The sequence below is a fragment of the Vicia villosa genome, unplaced genomic scaffold, assembly GCF_029867415.1.
Source record: "Vicia villosa cultivar HV-30 ecotype Madison, WI unplaced genomic scaffold, Vvil1.0 ctg.004700F_1_1, whole genome shotgun sequence".
NCBI classification, from domain to species: Eukaryota; Viridiplantae; Streptophyta; class Magnoliopsida; order Fabales; family Fabaceae; genus Vicia; species Vicia villosa.
Genome location: NW_026706495.1, coordinates 127981 through 146090, shown reverse-complemented (window position 1 = coordinate 146090; position 18110 = coordinate 127981). Strand labels below are relative to the sequence as shown.

Here is an 18110-nt window from a genome sequence, read left to right as displayed (position 1 = left end):
TAACAATCTTCTAAGCCATATAGCATGGCATACACACCATGATGCTGCCACGTATTCTGCTTCGCATGTCGACAATGTTACAATTGGTTGCTTCCTTGAGAGCCATGTGAAAGCAGTGTTTCCCATAAAGAATACATATCCTGATGTACTTTTTCTGATCGTCTATATCTCCACACCAATCGCTGTCGGAGTAACCTGTTAGCTTGTAATCTTCTGCTTTTGAGTAAAACATTCCAAGTGACACAGTTCCTTGGATATAACGAAGAATTCTCTTCAAAGCTTTCCAGTGTGAGTGAACTGGTTCTTCCATAAATCGACTCAAGATTCCGACACTTAGAGAAAGATCTGGTCTAGTACATGTGAGATATCGAAGACTTCCGACCAAGCTTCGAAATTTGTTTGCTTCGACACGTTCCCCCCCATCAAATTTTGAAAGCTTGGCTCCTGGCTCCATTGGTGTCGAGATTGGATTGCAACCTTCCATTTTGAACCTCTTCAGAATGTCCTTTGCATATTTTTCTTGTGAGACAAAAATTCCAGTTTCTTCTTGTCGAACTTCCAAACCAAGAAAGAAGCTCATTCGACCTAAGTCCGTCATTTCAAATTCTCGTGTCATTCGACCTTTGAATTCTTCGATCATTTGATCACTGTTGCCCAGGAAAATCAAGTCGTCGACATAGAGTGCAATGAGCAGTATATCTCCTTTATACTTCTTTACATATAGGGCATGTTCATAAGGACATTGTTGGAAACCATTCTTTTTGAAGTAAGTATCAATACGTGTATTCCATGCACGAGGTGCCTGCTTTAATCCATAAAGTGCTTTCTTGAGTCTTAGCACTTTTCCTTCGCTTCCGTCTTTCATGTATCCTGGTGGTTGTTCGACATAGACTTCTTCTTCGAGCACACCATTCAAAAATGCTGATTTGACATCCATTTGAAATATTGGCCATTTGAGTTGAGCAGCTTGAGAAATCAGCAGTCGAATTGTCTCCATTCTTGCAACTGGTGCGAATACTTCGTCATAATCTATTCCTTCCTTCTGCCTGTATCCTTTTGCCACAAGTCGCGCCTTGTACCTTTCGACTTTTCCTTGAGCATTCATCTTTTTCTTAAACACCCACTTCACACTAATGGTTCGACTTCCTTTTGGTAACTCTGCTAGTTCCCAAGTTTTGTTGTGTTCGATAGCTTTAATTTCTTCGTCCATGGCATTCTTCCACTTCTCATCTCTCCATGCTTCTTCGAAACTAATGTTTTCAGAATCTGCCAGTAGACACACAAGATGTACTTCTTCTGTATTATCATACAACTCTTGCAAGCTTCTCATTCTGGGCTGTCAGGATTCGTCTTCACTGTCAGAGTATTCAAACCTTGGTAATTGATTTTGGGTTGTTGGTATACCGACTGAGGGTTCTTCAGTTTCGGCTATGTCTTCTGTCGAATTGTTCCAGTCCCACCTACTTGCTTCATTCACTCGAACATCTCTACTTACTACCACCTTTTTGTTTATGGGGTCGAATAACCTGTATCCTTTTGTTTTCTCATCATACCCAATTAATATATATTTCTGACTCTTGTCTTCAAGCTTTGTTCTTCGTTGATCTGGTACATGTGTATAAGCAACACTACCAAATACTTTAAAATGAGATACAGTCGGTTTCTGTCCACTCCATGCTTCTTGCGGTGTTCGATCTCCCAACTTTGAATGCGGACATCTATTTTGAACATAGATTGAACATTGCACAGCTTCTGCCCAAAATTCCTTCGACATGTTCTTACTTTTGAGCATTGAACGAACCATGTCAAGGACTGTTCGATTTTTCCTTTCAGCAACCCCATTTTGTTGAGGTGAGTATGCTGCAGTTAGAAATCTCCTTATACCCTGCTCCTCGCAATACTTCATGAAAGCTGTCGAAGTATATTCTCCTCCTCTGTCAGAACGAAGTGCTTTGATGTGTCGATCAGTCGATTTTTCAACCATTACCTTGAACCCTTTGAATGCTTCGAATGCTTCAGATTTTTCTCTCAGGAAGTAGACCCAAGTCTTTCTTGAGAAATCATCGATGAAGGAAATGAAATACTTCTTGCCACTAAAGGATTTTGGAGTGATTGGTCCACAGATATCAGTGTGAATTAATTCAAGGATGTGCTTAGCATGATATTCTGCCTTCTTTTGAAAAGAAGTTCTCGTCTGCTTGCCAAAAACACAATTTTCACAAAATTTTCCTTCAAACTCCATGTTAGGCAATCCATGTACCATGTTTCTTCCCCCTAATCTCTTTAACCCAGCATGATGTAAGTGACCAAAACATAGATGCCACAGAGTTTCTTGGTCTTCAGTGTTGATTTTCAAACATTTTTCTCGAACGCTTCTCAGATTCATCTTGTACATTCGATTCCTTCCCATCTCAACTTGAGCAATTTGGTGCCCTGATTTATCCTTCAAATGCAGTATTCGATCCTTCATAAATATCGAATATCCCTTCTCTGTAAGTTGCCCCAGACTTAGAATATTTGCTTTTAAATCTGGTACATAATAAACATCTTGTATTTTTCCAGGTACGTTGTCTTTCTGCAAATAACAAATTGTTCCTTTGCCTTCGACCTTTACCTTCGACGCATCTCCAAAAGATACATGACCATCTTCAATTTTCTTTATTTCTTAGAATAGATGTTTGTGACCACACATATGATTACTTGCTCCTGAGTCAAGGTACCATATAGAGTCATCTTCTGTGTTTGTCTCCTTTTGGGTCATTAATAGGAATCCTCCGTTTGATTCTGTTTCTAGTGCGAAATTTGTTGTCTCTTCGACTTTCCTCCTGAATCGACAGTCTTTTGCAAGGTGTCCCCCTTTTCCACAATTGTAGCAACTGTATGAGTTGCAATCCTTCGCAAAATGTCCATGTTTATTGCATTTGTAGCATTCGATGTTGGAGTTCGACCTGCCACCTCTATGACCACGTCCTCGACCACGCCAATTTTGTTGACTTGCCTGTCCTCTTTCGAAATTGTTGTTCTGATAGCTTCGACCACCATCTCGACCTCTATGACCACGTCCTTGACCACGCCAGTTTTGAGATAAAAGTTCCCTTTCATCTCTAGTGGATTCCTTTGTCTGTTCTGCATTATCAAGTGTCTCCTCCTTCTTTTGTATTTTACGTTGTTCGTGTGCCTCAAGTGAACCAGCTACTTCTTCGACAATGATTGTCGCAAGGTCCTTCGACTCCTCTATTGCACATACTATATTTTTGAATTTTTCAGTCAAATATCTTAAAATCTTTTCGACAACTCGAGCATCGGTCATTGCTTCTCCATTTCGTTTCAGTTGATTTACAACTGTTTGCACACGCGTGATGTAGTCCGACACGGGCTCCGTCTCCTTCATCTTCGTCCTTTCTAATTCTCCTCGAAGAGTTTGCAAACGAACTTGCTTGACTCTTTTTGCTCCTCTGAACACCGTCTCTAGTGTATCCCACACTTGCTTCGAAGTAGTTGAACCAGCAATCTTCTCAAAACCAGATTCTTCTACTGCTCTAAACAACATGTATAATGCCGTTTTGTCTTTCGACCGCGTCTCTTTCAACGCCTTGTTCTGGGCTGCTGTATTTCCCGTCGTGGTTTCTGGTTCTTCAAACCCTTCTTCTACAACCTCCCACACATCTAACGATCCAAGCAGCGCCTTCATCTGGAGGCTTCAGTTCTCATAGTTTGATTTTGACAGTTGCGACAATGGCATCTGGTTCATCATGTTTGCCATGCGCTCTGATACCAATTTGAAGGTAACAGATCAAACTACTCTCTTCTGATATATATTGACTTGCAAAGGATTTGTTGCAAAAGTCTGTATTAGGTTACAAAGAGAGGGTCTTTATATAGAGACTAGGGAAACATAAATAGACATAACATTTAATGATTAACTATTTCCTATGAAAGTTTGTCTGCCCTAGAGAATCTGTCTTTTGGCTTTCCAAGACTGCATTTAAATTTATCCAACAATATCATTAGCAATTAAATATTATTTGTCAAATTAAATAATCATAAATAGTATACACTTAAATTAATTTTTTTGATGAAATAAATAAATACCACAATTTTTTGAAAGAGTTTAGAACTAGAGAAAATAGGAAATATAAAAATAAGAACAAATAATTAATTTAAATTTTGAGTTAAAGGTGCAAAGTTCTTTTTTGAGGGGATTCAAAAAGTAAATTATATAGGAATTTGGACTGTTTTAAAAAAACCAGGGGTTTCAATTGAACCCCCTCAACATACTCTCCCTCTGCCACTGCCACCACACATACCAAATTGCTAAAAGAAAAATTCCTATTGGATACTAGCCCCCTGCCACATAATCATTCTTGCACTGCCACCAAATAGACAGTTCCAAATTAATAATGTAACACCCTTCTAAACCCCGCGGAAATTAATAAAATAATTCAGAGTAAAACATGAAAACAAGGGTGCCACAATTCAATTTAAAACAAATTATCATAAATCAATTGCCATGCTTCACTTAGGGGAAAATCATCCATTTAACAAAATCATAATACATAAACATCTCATGTTAACACAGCGGACAATTCATCATTCGGATAAGCATAACATCATCTATGCAGTATCCCGCAGAATTAATACAATAACAACACGATAGAGTATTATCATAAACTCTAAACTAGCGTTCCCCCAGTGTTACAATATCAGAGCATGACACCGACGCTATACTAAACGAACTGACTCATGAGCTAATCCTCACCGAGCCAAAAGCCGCTACTCGCCAATCTGAAATCATCAAAGTAAGGGTGAGTCTCGTTCACAATTAACAAATGTTATCGAATCATAAACAATAACACATCATAGTCACATTATTCATCCAATTTCATTATATTCAGATTGTCATGAAATACTCATCAACACACAACAACAAATAGAATACATTACCAAGAGGCAACACCATAATTCATCCAAACAAATCATAACCATTACACAATCATCACATATTATAATATTGGACAATCTTCCATTCATGTTATAATAACACAAGTAACCTAATGCAAATGCAACTATATGCATGTGGTACCAAACATGGGATAACCCATCTCACCGATCCACCACCATAAAGATTCGGCTACTTCTCTCACCAATTCCACACAATGGGAATTAGCTACCGCTGTCCCACCGCCATAAGGGATACAGCCCACAACATGATTATGAAATGCATGTATCAACCATAACATGCTCACCATCAACATTAAACAACCAATGTCATAATCATCAACCACCACGATATTCAATAGCCACACACAGTTATGCTATTTCTCAACCATAAATAAATACATATTTTACATCAACAATATATGTATATCAATTACCAGTTACAACCACGATATCATAACAGATAAAACATTCACCACACAGTGCAACAACAATAGCACCCCTCACAATCGTGTACCAAGTACAACATATCAACCCAACAATAACAGAGCATTTACATCATCATTCATCAAAACACATGATAACCATATTTACCATGAACAACACCCATTTTTCATAACAAGCAGAAGCAATCACATTATAACAACACCCATCATTGCACATATTCAATTATGCAAACAACAAACCATTGCACCTCATCAACTATGCAAAACAAGGATAAACCACATTTGGAAAAACGATAATTTTCAAAATAAAATCAAGTTATTGTTGTTATATTTATTTTATATGGTAGAACATTCAATTAAAGGAACAACGTCCAAAACGGTGTCTAAAACGGACTTACGGTTTGAAAGTTACACATTTTTACATTTTTCAAAGAAAATAATTATCGCTACAGCACGCGGCGCCACACACAGTTCGCGGCGCGTAACGAATAGAAAACACGCCTTCGCGGCGCAAACACAGGTTCGCGGCGCGGAACGAGAAAAGTTACGCCTTCGCGGCGCGCACCCACCTTCGCGGCGCGAACTGGCAAAAACCAGAGATCTCACATCGATTGACAGCATTACGGGATTCTTCCCAAAATCCCCAAAACCCAAATCAAGTTATATCATGAACCTCAAATACCACCATATCAGCCACATATATGTTATAACACAAATATAACACACAAAGAGGATCATTCAATCATCATAACAGCCATATAATCATACAATTCATCACGTCAAACAATTCCCATCAAAATCATCCCAAAACCCCAACCTAACATATAACCAATTGACACAGACAATGCATCTAAATCAGTCCCATCATCTATAATACGATAAAAGATGTTAACCGGAAGAGTCCCCCCTTACCTTAGCCAAAGATCTTGATTAGCCCTCTTCCTCTTCTGTTCCTCTTTCACGTATCAGCTTTCCAATCTCTCATCTCCTCTGCTCTGTTTTTCACGTTCCTTTTTCCTTTTTCCCAATTTTCTTTTTCCCAATTTTCTTTATTTCCTTTATTTTATGAAAACATAAAATAATTAGTAGCGGGCTTACTCACTTAGCACCCCCATACTACTAATCTCACCATTCCAGCCCAATGGCCCTTAATCCATAATTCTCCAATAATTCGACAAAATACCAAATAATTCTAAATAATAATTTAATTTCCGATTAAATTAAAATTAGAAAATATGGGGTGTTACAACTCTCCCCCACTAAAAGAGTTTTCGTCCTCGAAAACATACCTCAAGTAACCAGCTCGTATAAGAGTCCTTTACCTGAGTCTCCAGCTCTCAATTAATATTACCATCAGTCAATCCCCAAAAATCCATCTGACATAATCAACAGGAAACATGTTTCATACATTCAAATCCCAGTTCTTACGTCGCATTTGGCTATCCAAAAATATACCACTCGCTATATCTCCAAAAGGTTAACAACAACAGAACATTGAGGTACAACCTATACAATACGCTCAAGAACCGAGTAATGCAATTACACAATGTATAGTATGATCACACTTGATCAACAATACAGTAATGGATCCCTTCTACCGAACATACCAACCTTAGACACGCTTTTCCATCTGAGCGATAAGGTAATACTTACACTTTTCACCAACTGCTTTCTTCAAGAAACTCAATACTCGTATTCCTATATCATTGAATTCCAATTATCTGGCTCCTCTTAAGTCACTCCATCAATCACCCAACACTTTACATTCTACTTCCGCTACACTACTCCGATTACTCATTACAACCATCTACACCAATTAGATTTCTGAGTTTTAACCGATTCCAACTCTCTTTACTCATTCGTTCAAGAATCATTCTTTACCATTCATGGTACTAATCTACCACTTATCAATACTTACTCGCACTCAAAAACAAATTCCTAAGTTACTACATCTATTAAACATTCCAACCATCGGAACGAGTACACCCAAGTAGTTATAATCACATTCATCAACCTTAATATACCATCGCTTACAAAATAGCTTAAACTGAGTCTCGCTCTTTTCTAATAATTAAATCAACTTCGTCCTTCATGGAGTATAATTCCTCATTATATCTGGAATATACAATATCACCTTATTAACAGCACAAAATTATTACAGCATCATATAACATCAACTCTTCGTTTTAATTCCGCCGAATACATACTCGTTAACTACGTACAACCATAATAACATATTCATCATCTCGGAAATTATTCAAAAGATTTATAATTCTTCGACCCGACATCCTTACATCCACTGGGTTCTAAATCCAACATATAGATCGACACATATTCCCCAGGTAAGCTCCTGACATATTAATTCCTCACTTCCCCCAAGTAGTACTCATAACACTACTCCACATCGCACTTTCGCTGCGCGACTCTGATTACCCGTTTTAAGTCATTTGCCCATCATGTTGCACTCTTCCATATTCACTTCTTCATAATTTCACACACATAGCGAGTGATTATTCTTCACGGCTTAGTATTCATCACATCTTATACCATTAAGGTAACAAAACAAGTTCATCTCATTTATATGATTTCCGTCTACTACCAACAAGAGATTAAGGGTGATCAAGTCCTCAATTTGTCAATAGATAGCCGACAACCATATTTAAGCATAAACTGTCGTTACTACATAACAGTGTCCTTTCCGAGTTTGCACCCAAACTCATTAACATCGTCATAGTTCAATAATTCAATACGGTGTCCTTCTTCTAGAATATCCTTCCGAAGCTCAAAACATCAGGAACACAAATTCAACCACTCAACCTCATTATACTATTCTCGTTGATTCTGAATCCACCGCCTCTACCTTGGTAATTCAAAGTCAACCTGTCGATCAACTCAGCATCAGCTTTCTGACCTTCTCTAATCTCGTCAAGAATACCACTAGTAATCTCCTAGCATACCCAATCTAACACTATTACGAGTTCCTTCACATACCAACTTAAGTCTCTAAATTGTCCAATTAAATCCAACTCCTTCACCATTAGCACCGACGTATTTAAAGACTTCCTACGCAACACAATAACACAACATTCATAACTCGTGGTTTCACTCCCAATATCATGACTTCTTTCGCATACCAATATTATTTCACTCGGAATCTCAACAAAGTCTTCCTCATATCAATAGGTGTTAGAAATTCTCTACAATTCTTCTTTTATACTTGTCGTTACTTTGGCATCACAAATACGACTTCAACCGTTCTAAAGTTTATTCCACCTTTACTACTAATTCACTTCTTACTAAAATCCATCGGTACTCAAATCATCTTTATGATCGAACATCTCATCAACTTATTCATCAACAACATGTCTTACTCAACTCCGTTCGAATGATCACGGTAGTAGGCATTCCTATTCAACAAATTTCACGCTTCCTTAACTGAATTCAGAATATCTTCTCATAGGATCAATCTACTGTACTTATAACTTTCCCATAATGTAGAACATAATCCCTCCTCTTCATAGGTTCAAACGGCACGTTAATCCGACACTCGGAACTCAAGATATGAATTTTTCAATCGTTGCCCGAAAAATGCAACACTGACATCATGCAGCGACACTCTATACGATATATCCAAAACTCCTCAATTGGTAAATTCAATTCTTAAAATTACTCCTCAAAAACCTTCTAATTATTCCTTCGATCCATTCAACACTTACACTGACACTGACATCCCGTGCAGTACCAATAAACAAGTCTAGTTATAAGAACAAGAGTACCCGTAACTTCGCCTCCTTCCAACGTCATCCTGTCACAATTAATTATGTTACAGCTGCTGCAACCATTTTTATAACAAAGTTCATCTCGTTAGCTTTCCGACGCTTCAAACGGAACTCAATTCGGATGTCCAGAACTCCAGTTATGAATTTTCGTAGTTCCGCAGCTATTCAGCAATTTTCCTGCGTTTTGCTTACGAAAATCTCTCTCCAAAACTCATTCTCTTCAACTCTATCACATTCCAAACAGCCCCTTATCGTATCTCTTCACTTCCAAACATTATTATAACTTGAGCAACACTTCCCATCGCCGAAGCGCAATTTCTGGAACATTACGACATCAATCCTCTTTGCAACTTGCAGGTGACTCTCTTCCGAGGTGTAGGCTACACAACTGACAACATCGCAGCACACCAGTAGAGCTGACACATCGCAACTTTCCAATTTCCTTCTCTTACAATAACTGTCAATTACCTCTAATCATCTTCCTTCAAGATGTTCCAACTCAATTCCCAGTGAAGTCTTAAGTCCAAGTCACCTTCAATTCGGGAAACAACAAACTCCAACAACGCTCGCACTGTTGCCAACAACAGCCTACTGAATCAATCTTCTTACAACTGAAACATAACCGAGAAGCGAAGTTTCTCCCCCACTTGTTTCAACCAACCTCCGCAACAAACAACCAAGTACCGGCAGTGATTCACTCACATGTCGCGTACCAAGGAATAAAATGCCGACAATATACAACTGTCGCGCAACTCAACTGACTCAACAATTGGCCGGACGGACCAACCTGCTCTGATACCACTATTGTAACACCCTTCTAAACCCCGCAGAAATTAATAAAATAATTCAGAGTAAAACATGAAAACAAGGGTGCCACAATTCAATTTAAAACAAATTATCATAAATCAATTGCCATGCTTCACTTAGGGGAAAATCATCCATTTAACAAAATCATAATACATAAACATCTCATGTTAACACAGCGGACAATTCATCATTCGGATAAGCATAACATCATCTATGCAGTATCCCGCAGAATTAATACAATAACAACACGATAGAGTATTATCATAAACTCTAAACTAGCGTTCCCCCAGTGTTACAATATCAGAGCATGACACCGACGCTGTACTAAACGAACTGACTCATGAGCTAATCCTCACCGAGCCAAAAGCCGCTACTCGCCAATCTGAAATCATCAAAGTAAGGGTGAGTCTCGTTCACAATTAACAAATGTTATCGAATCATAAACAATAACACATCATAGTCACATTATTCATCCAATTTCATTATATTCAGATTGTCATGAAATACTCATCAACACACAACAACAAATAGAATACATTACCAAGAGGCAACACCATAATTCATCCAAACAAATCATAACCATTACACAATCATCACATATTATAACATTGGACAATCTTCCATTCATGTTATAATAACACAAGTAACCTAATGCAAATGCAACTATATGCATGTGGTACCAAACATGGGATAACTCATCTCACCGATCCACCACCATAAAGATTCGGCTACTTCTCTCACCAATTCCACACAATGGGAATTAGCTACCGCTGTCCCACCGCCATAAGGGATACAGCCCACAACATGATTATGAAATGCATGTATCAACCATAACATGCTCACCATCAACATTAAACAACCAATGTCATAATCATCAACCACCACGATATTCAATAGCCACACACAGTTATGCTATTTCTCAACCATAAATAAATACATATTTTACATCAACAATATATGTATATCAATTACCAGTTACAACCACGATATCATAACAGATAAAACATTCACCACACAGTGCAACAACAATAGCACCCCTCACAATCGTGTACCAAGTACAACATATCAACCCAACAATAACAGAGCATTTACATCATCATTCATCAAAACACATGATAACCATATTTACCATGAACAACACCCATTTTTCATAACAAGCAGAAGCAATCACATTATAACAACACCCATCATTGCACATATTCAATTATGCAAACAACAAACCATTGCACCTCATCAACTATGCAAAACAAGAATAAACCACATTTGGAAAAACGATAATTTTCAAAATAAAATCAAGTTATTGTTGTTATATTTATTTTATATGGTAGAACATTCAATTAAAGGAACAACGTCCAAAACGGCGTCTAAAACGGACTTACGGTTTGAAAGTTACACATTTTTACATTTTTCAAAGAAAATAATTATCGCTACAGCACGCGGCGCCACACACAGTTCGCGGCGCGTAACGAATAGAAAACACGCCTTCGCGGCGCAAACACAGGTTCGCGGCGCGGAACGAGAAAAGTTACGCCTTCGCGGCGCGCACCCACCTTCGCGGCGCGAACTGGCAAAAACCAGAGATCTCACATCGATTGACAGCATTACGGGATTCTTCCCAAAATCCCCAAAACCCAAATCAAGTTATATCATGAACCTCAAATACCACCATATCAGCCACATATATGTTATAACACAAATATAACACACAAAGAGGATCATTCAATCATCATAACAGCCATATAATCATACAATTCATCACGTCAAACAATTCCCATCAAAATCATCCCAAAACCCCAACCTAACATATAACCAATTGACACAAACAATGCATCTAAATCAGTCCCATCATCTATAATACGATAAAAGATGTTAACCGGAAGAGTCCCCCCTTACCTTAGCCAAAGATCTTGATTAGCCCTCTTCCTCTTCTGTTCCTCTTTCACGTATCAGCTTTCCAATCTCTCATCTCCTCTGCTCTGTTTTTCACGTTCCTTTTTCCTTTTTCCCAATTTTCTTTATTTCCTTTATTTTATGAAAACATATAATAATTAGTAGCGGGCTTACTCACTTAGCACCCCCATACTACTAATCTCACCATTCCAGCCCAATGGCCCTTAATCCATAATTCTCCAATAATTCGACAAAATACCAAATAATTCTAAATAATAATTTAATTTCCGATTAAATTAAAATTAGAAAATATGGGGTGTTACAAATAATATTATAATACTTAAAACTACAACATTGCCAGCTGATAAGAAATAATGCAGAATAAAACTTAATTACCAGCCAAACCACCACAATCAAATTTAATGAAACATTCCTAGGGTACATGGATAAATCACCTCCTCCTTATTGCTACTAGACAATTGATCCACGTATGCTGAAACAGGCCGACGGTTTCAATCTGTACAAAGATGACTTTCGGGAATGAACCACCAAAATCACACAGCCTAGAGAATATCTTCAAAATCAAATTAGCATCCTTCTCAATTTTGTTCCTGCTACCACCTTAACCACGGGTCACGAGCTCGGCGTTCGGGCTTGAGATCACCAATAAGTTCTCCACTAACTCACTTTTATAAGTTCTCCACTAACTCAATGATATAAATTATAAACTATTTTACACACTTTTAAAACAACATCTCATTTTCTTCTTGAAAATGGAACTGTCATCATCAAACTCTCACTCTCACTCTCTACCAGAAAGTCGGGTGATTTGTTGATTTGATCGCAATTGTATTTTAGTTTTTCTATCCATAATATTCAAGTTTTTTTGACCATTTATAATGTTTAATTTGAAAACAATATCAAATATTGATTTTTAATCTTAATATACTTTCCAATAACAACAATATGGATATATTTTTAACAAATAATGATCAAATGATGTAGAAGTTGTTCCATTATATGAATTTGAGAATATGAATATCCAAGTATCTAACCGTTTTAACAATAAAATTATTATTATTATTTTTAGGCTTAATTGCACCTTTGGTTCCTGTAAGTTAGCGAGTTTTTGATTTTTGTCCTTGTAAATTATTTTTTTGCTCTGAGTCCCTATATTTCACTTTCGCGTTCGTTTTAGTCCGTAAAATCAAAATCCGCAGGAAAATTCTCATGAAAATCCACAGGAAACCTGCAGATTTTCCTGCGGATTTTGACTTTAGGGACTAAACAGCAAGCAAAAAATAAGATATAGGGACTCAGACCCAAAAATATAACTTACAAGGACGAAAATCAAAAACTCACTACCTTATAGGGACCAAATGTGTATTTAAGCGTTATTTTTATTTGCAAATATTGAGCTTGAGACTTGCATATCATGTCTAACATTTATTGTTTTTATAGCTATCTACACGCCTGGCATTTTTTTTTGTGTTACATCAATAATATTTCATTTTAAATTATTCCAAATTAGCTTAAAAAAACATATAAATAACATAAATATATTGAGAGGAGATTTTCTTTGAACGCAAAGATAAAGATTCAAATTAGAATTGAAGGGTAACAAAGAAATCCGGAATGTTTTTAAATGTTTTTATGCCACCTTAGCATTTGTTTTAGTTGGTACAATTTTATCAACTAGACATAATTTTTGTAAGTTGTATAGGCAATAAAAAAAATAGTCATCAGTGTTCTTTCTCTATTTTTCACATTATCTTTTTTATTAATTTTAAAAGAGTCAATATTTTTTATGTAAGTTGATTTTGTAATGATAAGTATATTATATAAATAAAAAAATATAAAAAATTTCTCAAAAGTAAGGAAATGTAGGTATATCAGAAATACTTTTAAACTTTAACTCTATTATTTCTCAATTTCAAACACTCCCAATAACATCTCAATAATAATAAATCAATTTAATTAATCCAATAAAACAATTACCTTAAAATTGTCCTTCATTATATTTAGGAATATTTGATGTTAAAAAAAACTTAATTATCTATGTAGACACTACATTTTTTTAATAAGATTACTGTTTCCGATCTTCTAAATCTAGAGTTGAAACTATAAATTGAAATAAGAGTAATATTTTTGAGAAGGTAGTGTAATTCAAATATTGATAGTAAGGTTTATATACCTATATTATAGTTGGCACAAGAAAAATTTATTTAAAATTTTAACCGATAAAAGAGAAGCATGAAATATTTCTTTTATTATTTATATTGTTTATTGTTTTTTCACTTTTCTTATTTTTTAGTTAAAAGTGTGACAAATTTCCTATATAATTTGACTATTAAATTTAGAGATTAATTACTATGCACTGTCAGGGTAAATTTTTTTACACAGTCAGTGCATCACAACCATTCATAAATATTATTTTATAGGTAATTAAAATAAAAATTAAATTTTAATAAACATTTAAGGATCACGATTTACTGCTAGTGTAAAACTGTTTTACACTATTAATGCATACCAATTAAATTCTTAAATTGATATATTAATTTTATATAATTTTTGTCTTAAATATTTATTCAATAATACATGTCTGTGTATTGTACTCGCAGACGACTTAGTTATTCTTTATTATAGATGACCAATTCAACTCCTTGTAAAGAAAAAAATGTATATTTATTCTCTATTGAATGTTTTAAATTCAACTCTTCGCGATAAAAATATGGGTTAATAGCTATTTACCCCCTGTTATATGGGGCCTTTACGAAAAACCCCCTGTAAAAAAAAAGTCACATGGATGACCCTACAATTTTGAAAACGTCGCTATTAAAACCTTCCCCGTGCCAAGTCATCCAAAATGCTGATGTGTCATGTTTTTTCTGGTTTTTCCATTTTATTTAAATGCCACATGTGATAAAACATGTATGAAAGGACATTTTTACCTCAACCTCTACACCTCTGCACAATCAACTCAGATTCTTGCAACTCTGCACAATCAACTTAGATTCTTGCAACTCCAAATTACTTCCAGTAACAGACCAATCAAAAATACTGAACTCACCACCAACCTCTTTACTAATCCTCCCATTACTCTGCGTAAAACCCTTCCACCTATTCTCATCCATCAATATCTCATACAAATCCTTCGCCCTACAACTAAACTTCTCCGTCAACACAATATTATTCCGCCCTTTCTTACTTTCCTTCTTCTTCTCCACCACCATACCCTCCTTTTTAACAGAATCACTCTTCACAGTCTTCGCAGTCGTCCCCGTCGCAACAAGAGCATGATTCTCATTTTAATTCAGCGGCTGCGGCAACGACTTCTTAGTATCCAACTCCTCTTTAACCAGACCACCTTTCGCCATACTCGGAACCCAAACCCTAACCTTCTCCAAAATCATCCCTTTCTTCGAAAACATCGCATCCTTAATCCTCTTCCCAATCGGTCCCTCATCTTCAACCGTAACCCTAATATCAGGATTCTCATCCACATTCTCATCGGAGATATACGAGATTTCAATAGTACCGTTAACTTTCAACAACGACTTACCTTCAGAGTCTTTCGCTTCACCTTCCCAAGATAGAGTGAGATTCACCTCGTAGCCGGGGATGCGTTTCCCCTTACGGATTTTGATGTAGGCTTCGCCGTCGAGGTTGCGGAGCGCAGTGGTTTTGATGAAGAGTTTACCTTCGCCGTTGAGGATGATGATATTTGAAAGGAGGTTGGTGAAGAAGGTTCTGGTTAAAGGGGTTGAACATGCGTGAGGGTAAAAATGTCCTTCCATACATATTTTATCACATGTGGCATTTAAATAAAATGGAAAAACCAGAAAAAACATGACACATCAGCATTTTAGATGACTTGGCATGGAGAAGGTTTTAATAGTGACGTTTTCAAAATTGTAGGGTCATTCATGTGATTTTTTTTTACAGGGGGTTTTTCGTAAATGCCCCATATGGCAGGGGGATAAATAGCTATTAATCCTAAAAATATTTGTGAATCAAAGCACTAAAATTAAAATTTTGTTTTTATAAATCATAAAAAATCTATTAATTATAAAATATTAAAATCGAACTACAATTTATTTTGTTGACAATTCATTCCCTTATATTTCACATCACTAAAAATCTGTTATGGCAATATTATAAAAAAGTATTTCAAAACAAGACCTACACACCTTGTTTGTATTAGGTGTATTAATGCATTACTATTATGATTTAAAACTCAAATCATTGTATATAGATAACATATTTCCTTGGAAGTTTAGAAAGAGGAAAAATTTAAATTACTAAATACTCGTTGCGATATAAATTAATATAAAAAAATGGAGTAATTATACATAATTTTTTTTATTTACATAAGTAACATAACGAACTACTCCTAATAAAAAGAGCATAGAATTTTATAATTTCTCACTATCAACTTTATGAATCCTGGTAGGAATATTTAAAAAGTTACATTCATGTCAAATAAACTCTTCTCTTATGGATTAAATAAAGTAGTAGGTAATAGTTTCAAATTTTAAAAAACAATCAGGACATATTACACGACAAACAAACATGATTGAGAAAGATAACATTACAATCAAATTTATCATAATGTTATACTAAGGTTTATAAAGAACTTGTCTTAGTCACCATGTTAGAGTGTAAAAACTAGAACCCTAACAAAATATGAAAAATGCAATAAATTTCTACACTAAGAAACTAGAAGATAGAAAAGATAACATAAAATATTCATTTTTTTTTGATTGATTCCGAATGTCTCTATGAGACTATATTATATAATATTTTTAATAGATAATAAACCTAAAAGCTCAACAATTATTAAAAGCCCAAATACAACTAGAGTCCAATAGCTAGTAATACTAATTATAAATACAATTATAGCCCTTTATCATTGCCGCCAGGTTCACTTGAACCTTGTCTTCATGGCTTTAAAATAAAACTTAAGATGTTAAATTGTTATTGCTACATTAATCTGTCATGTTCATCATAACTTCATTCACTATACTCTCCACCATGTTCCTATCACAAACATCCTTCATATCTAAACCAAGTTTCCAAACTTCACTCATAAACCTACTGTTAACCCGTTGATCAGTAAAGTAAGCCCGACAAATCATAGGCACACCACAAACCACACTCTCCAAAGTAGAATTTCATCCTCTATGAGACTACATTATATAATACTCTTAATAGATAATAAACCTAAAAGCTCAACAATTATTAAAAGCCCAAATACAACTAGAGTCCAATAGCAATACTAATTATAAATACTATTATAGCCTCTATCATTGCCGCCAGGCTCACTTGAACCTCGTCTTCATGGCTCTAAAATAAAACTTAAGATGTTAAATTGTTATTACTACATTAATCTGTCATGTTCATCATAACTTCATTCACCATACTCTCCACCACGTTCCTATCACAAACATACTTCATATCTAAGCCAAGTTTCCAAACTTCACTCACAAACCTATTGTTAACCCGTTGATCAGCAAGTAAGCCCAACAAGTCATAGGCACGTACACCACAAACCACACTTGCTGATTATTTGAATTATGTGATTGGAATTTAAGTTTGACTAAAATATAGTACCAGCAACATGTAATAGGATGTATAGGACTTACAAATATAAACAAGTGCAAACCAAGTACAACAACAAGATGTCCTATGGAATGTTGAGACATATTATGTGACAACATGTCTTATGAGATGTCATATGCAGAAACTCATGACATCGCGCCTGCTGAGCTGGAATATGAAAGATTCAGTATGTACTCAGCAGATGTAAAATATTCTATGGAATATTATGCAATCCTATGTGGCGCAGGTTTAAAGGTCAAAAGAATCAAGTCAGAATACTGAAGATTATGCAGTTTCTAATTATGGAGATAATTTAGGAAACTTATGATTGAAGACCTAACTTTTAGCACAAGTTTTCTGCTGATTTGTAACAACAAATAAGGCTGTGATTGAAGGCCCAAGTCCAGTTGGGAATAGGTTATAAATAAGAAGATTTGTAACCTAGTTGAGGGTGCAAGCTGGTTTTAGAAAGATGTAGTCTTTAGGGTTAGCCATGTAAGTGAACCACCTGGATTGTGGGATGATCACTGATTTGTGCCTCGAAGCCTGTATGCAAGAGGTTTATCTTACTCACTCAGAAGCTGTGAAGCAATGAGTGCAGTTTTGTTCTTGGAGAAAGCTTGTAAGTAACTCCAAGTTATGTTTGTTT

The 18110-nt window shown here is 35.8% G+C and overlaps 1 pseudogene; it reads right to left on the bottom strand.

Moving 5' to 3' along the window:
• Nucleotides 1-14835: 14835 nt before the first annotated feature.
• LOC131642251 (uncharacterized) lies at nt 14836-15657 on the bottom strand (annotated as a pseudogene).
• Nucleotides 15658-18110: the final 2453 nt, after the last annotated feature.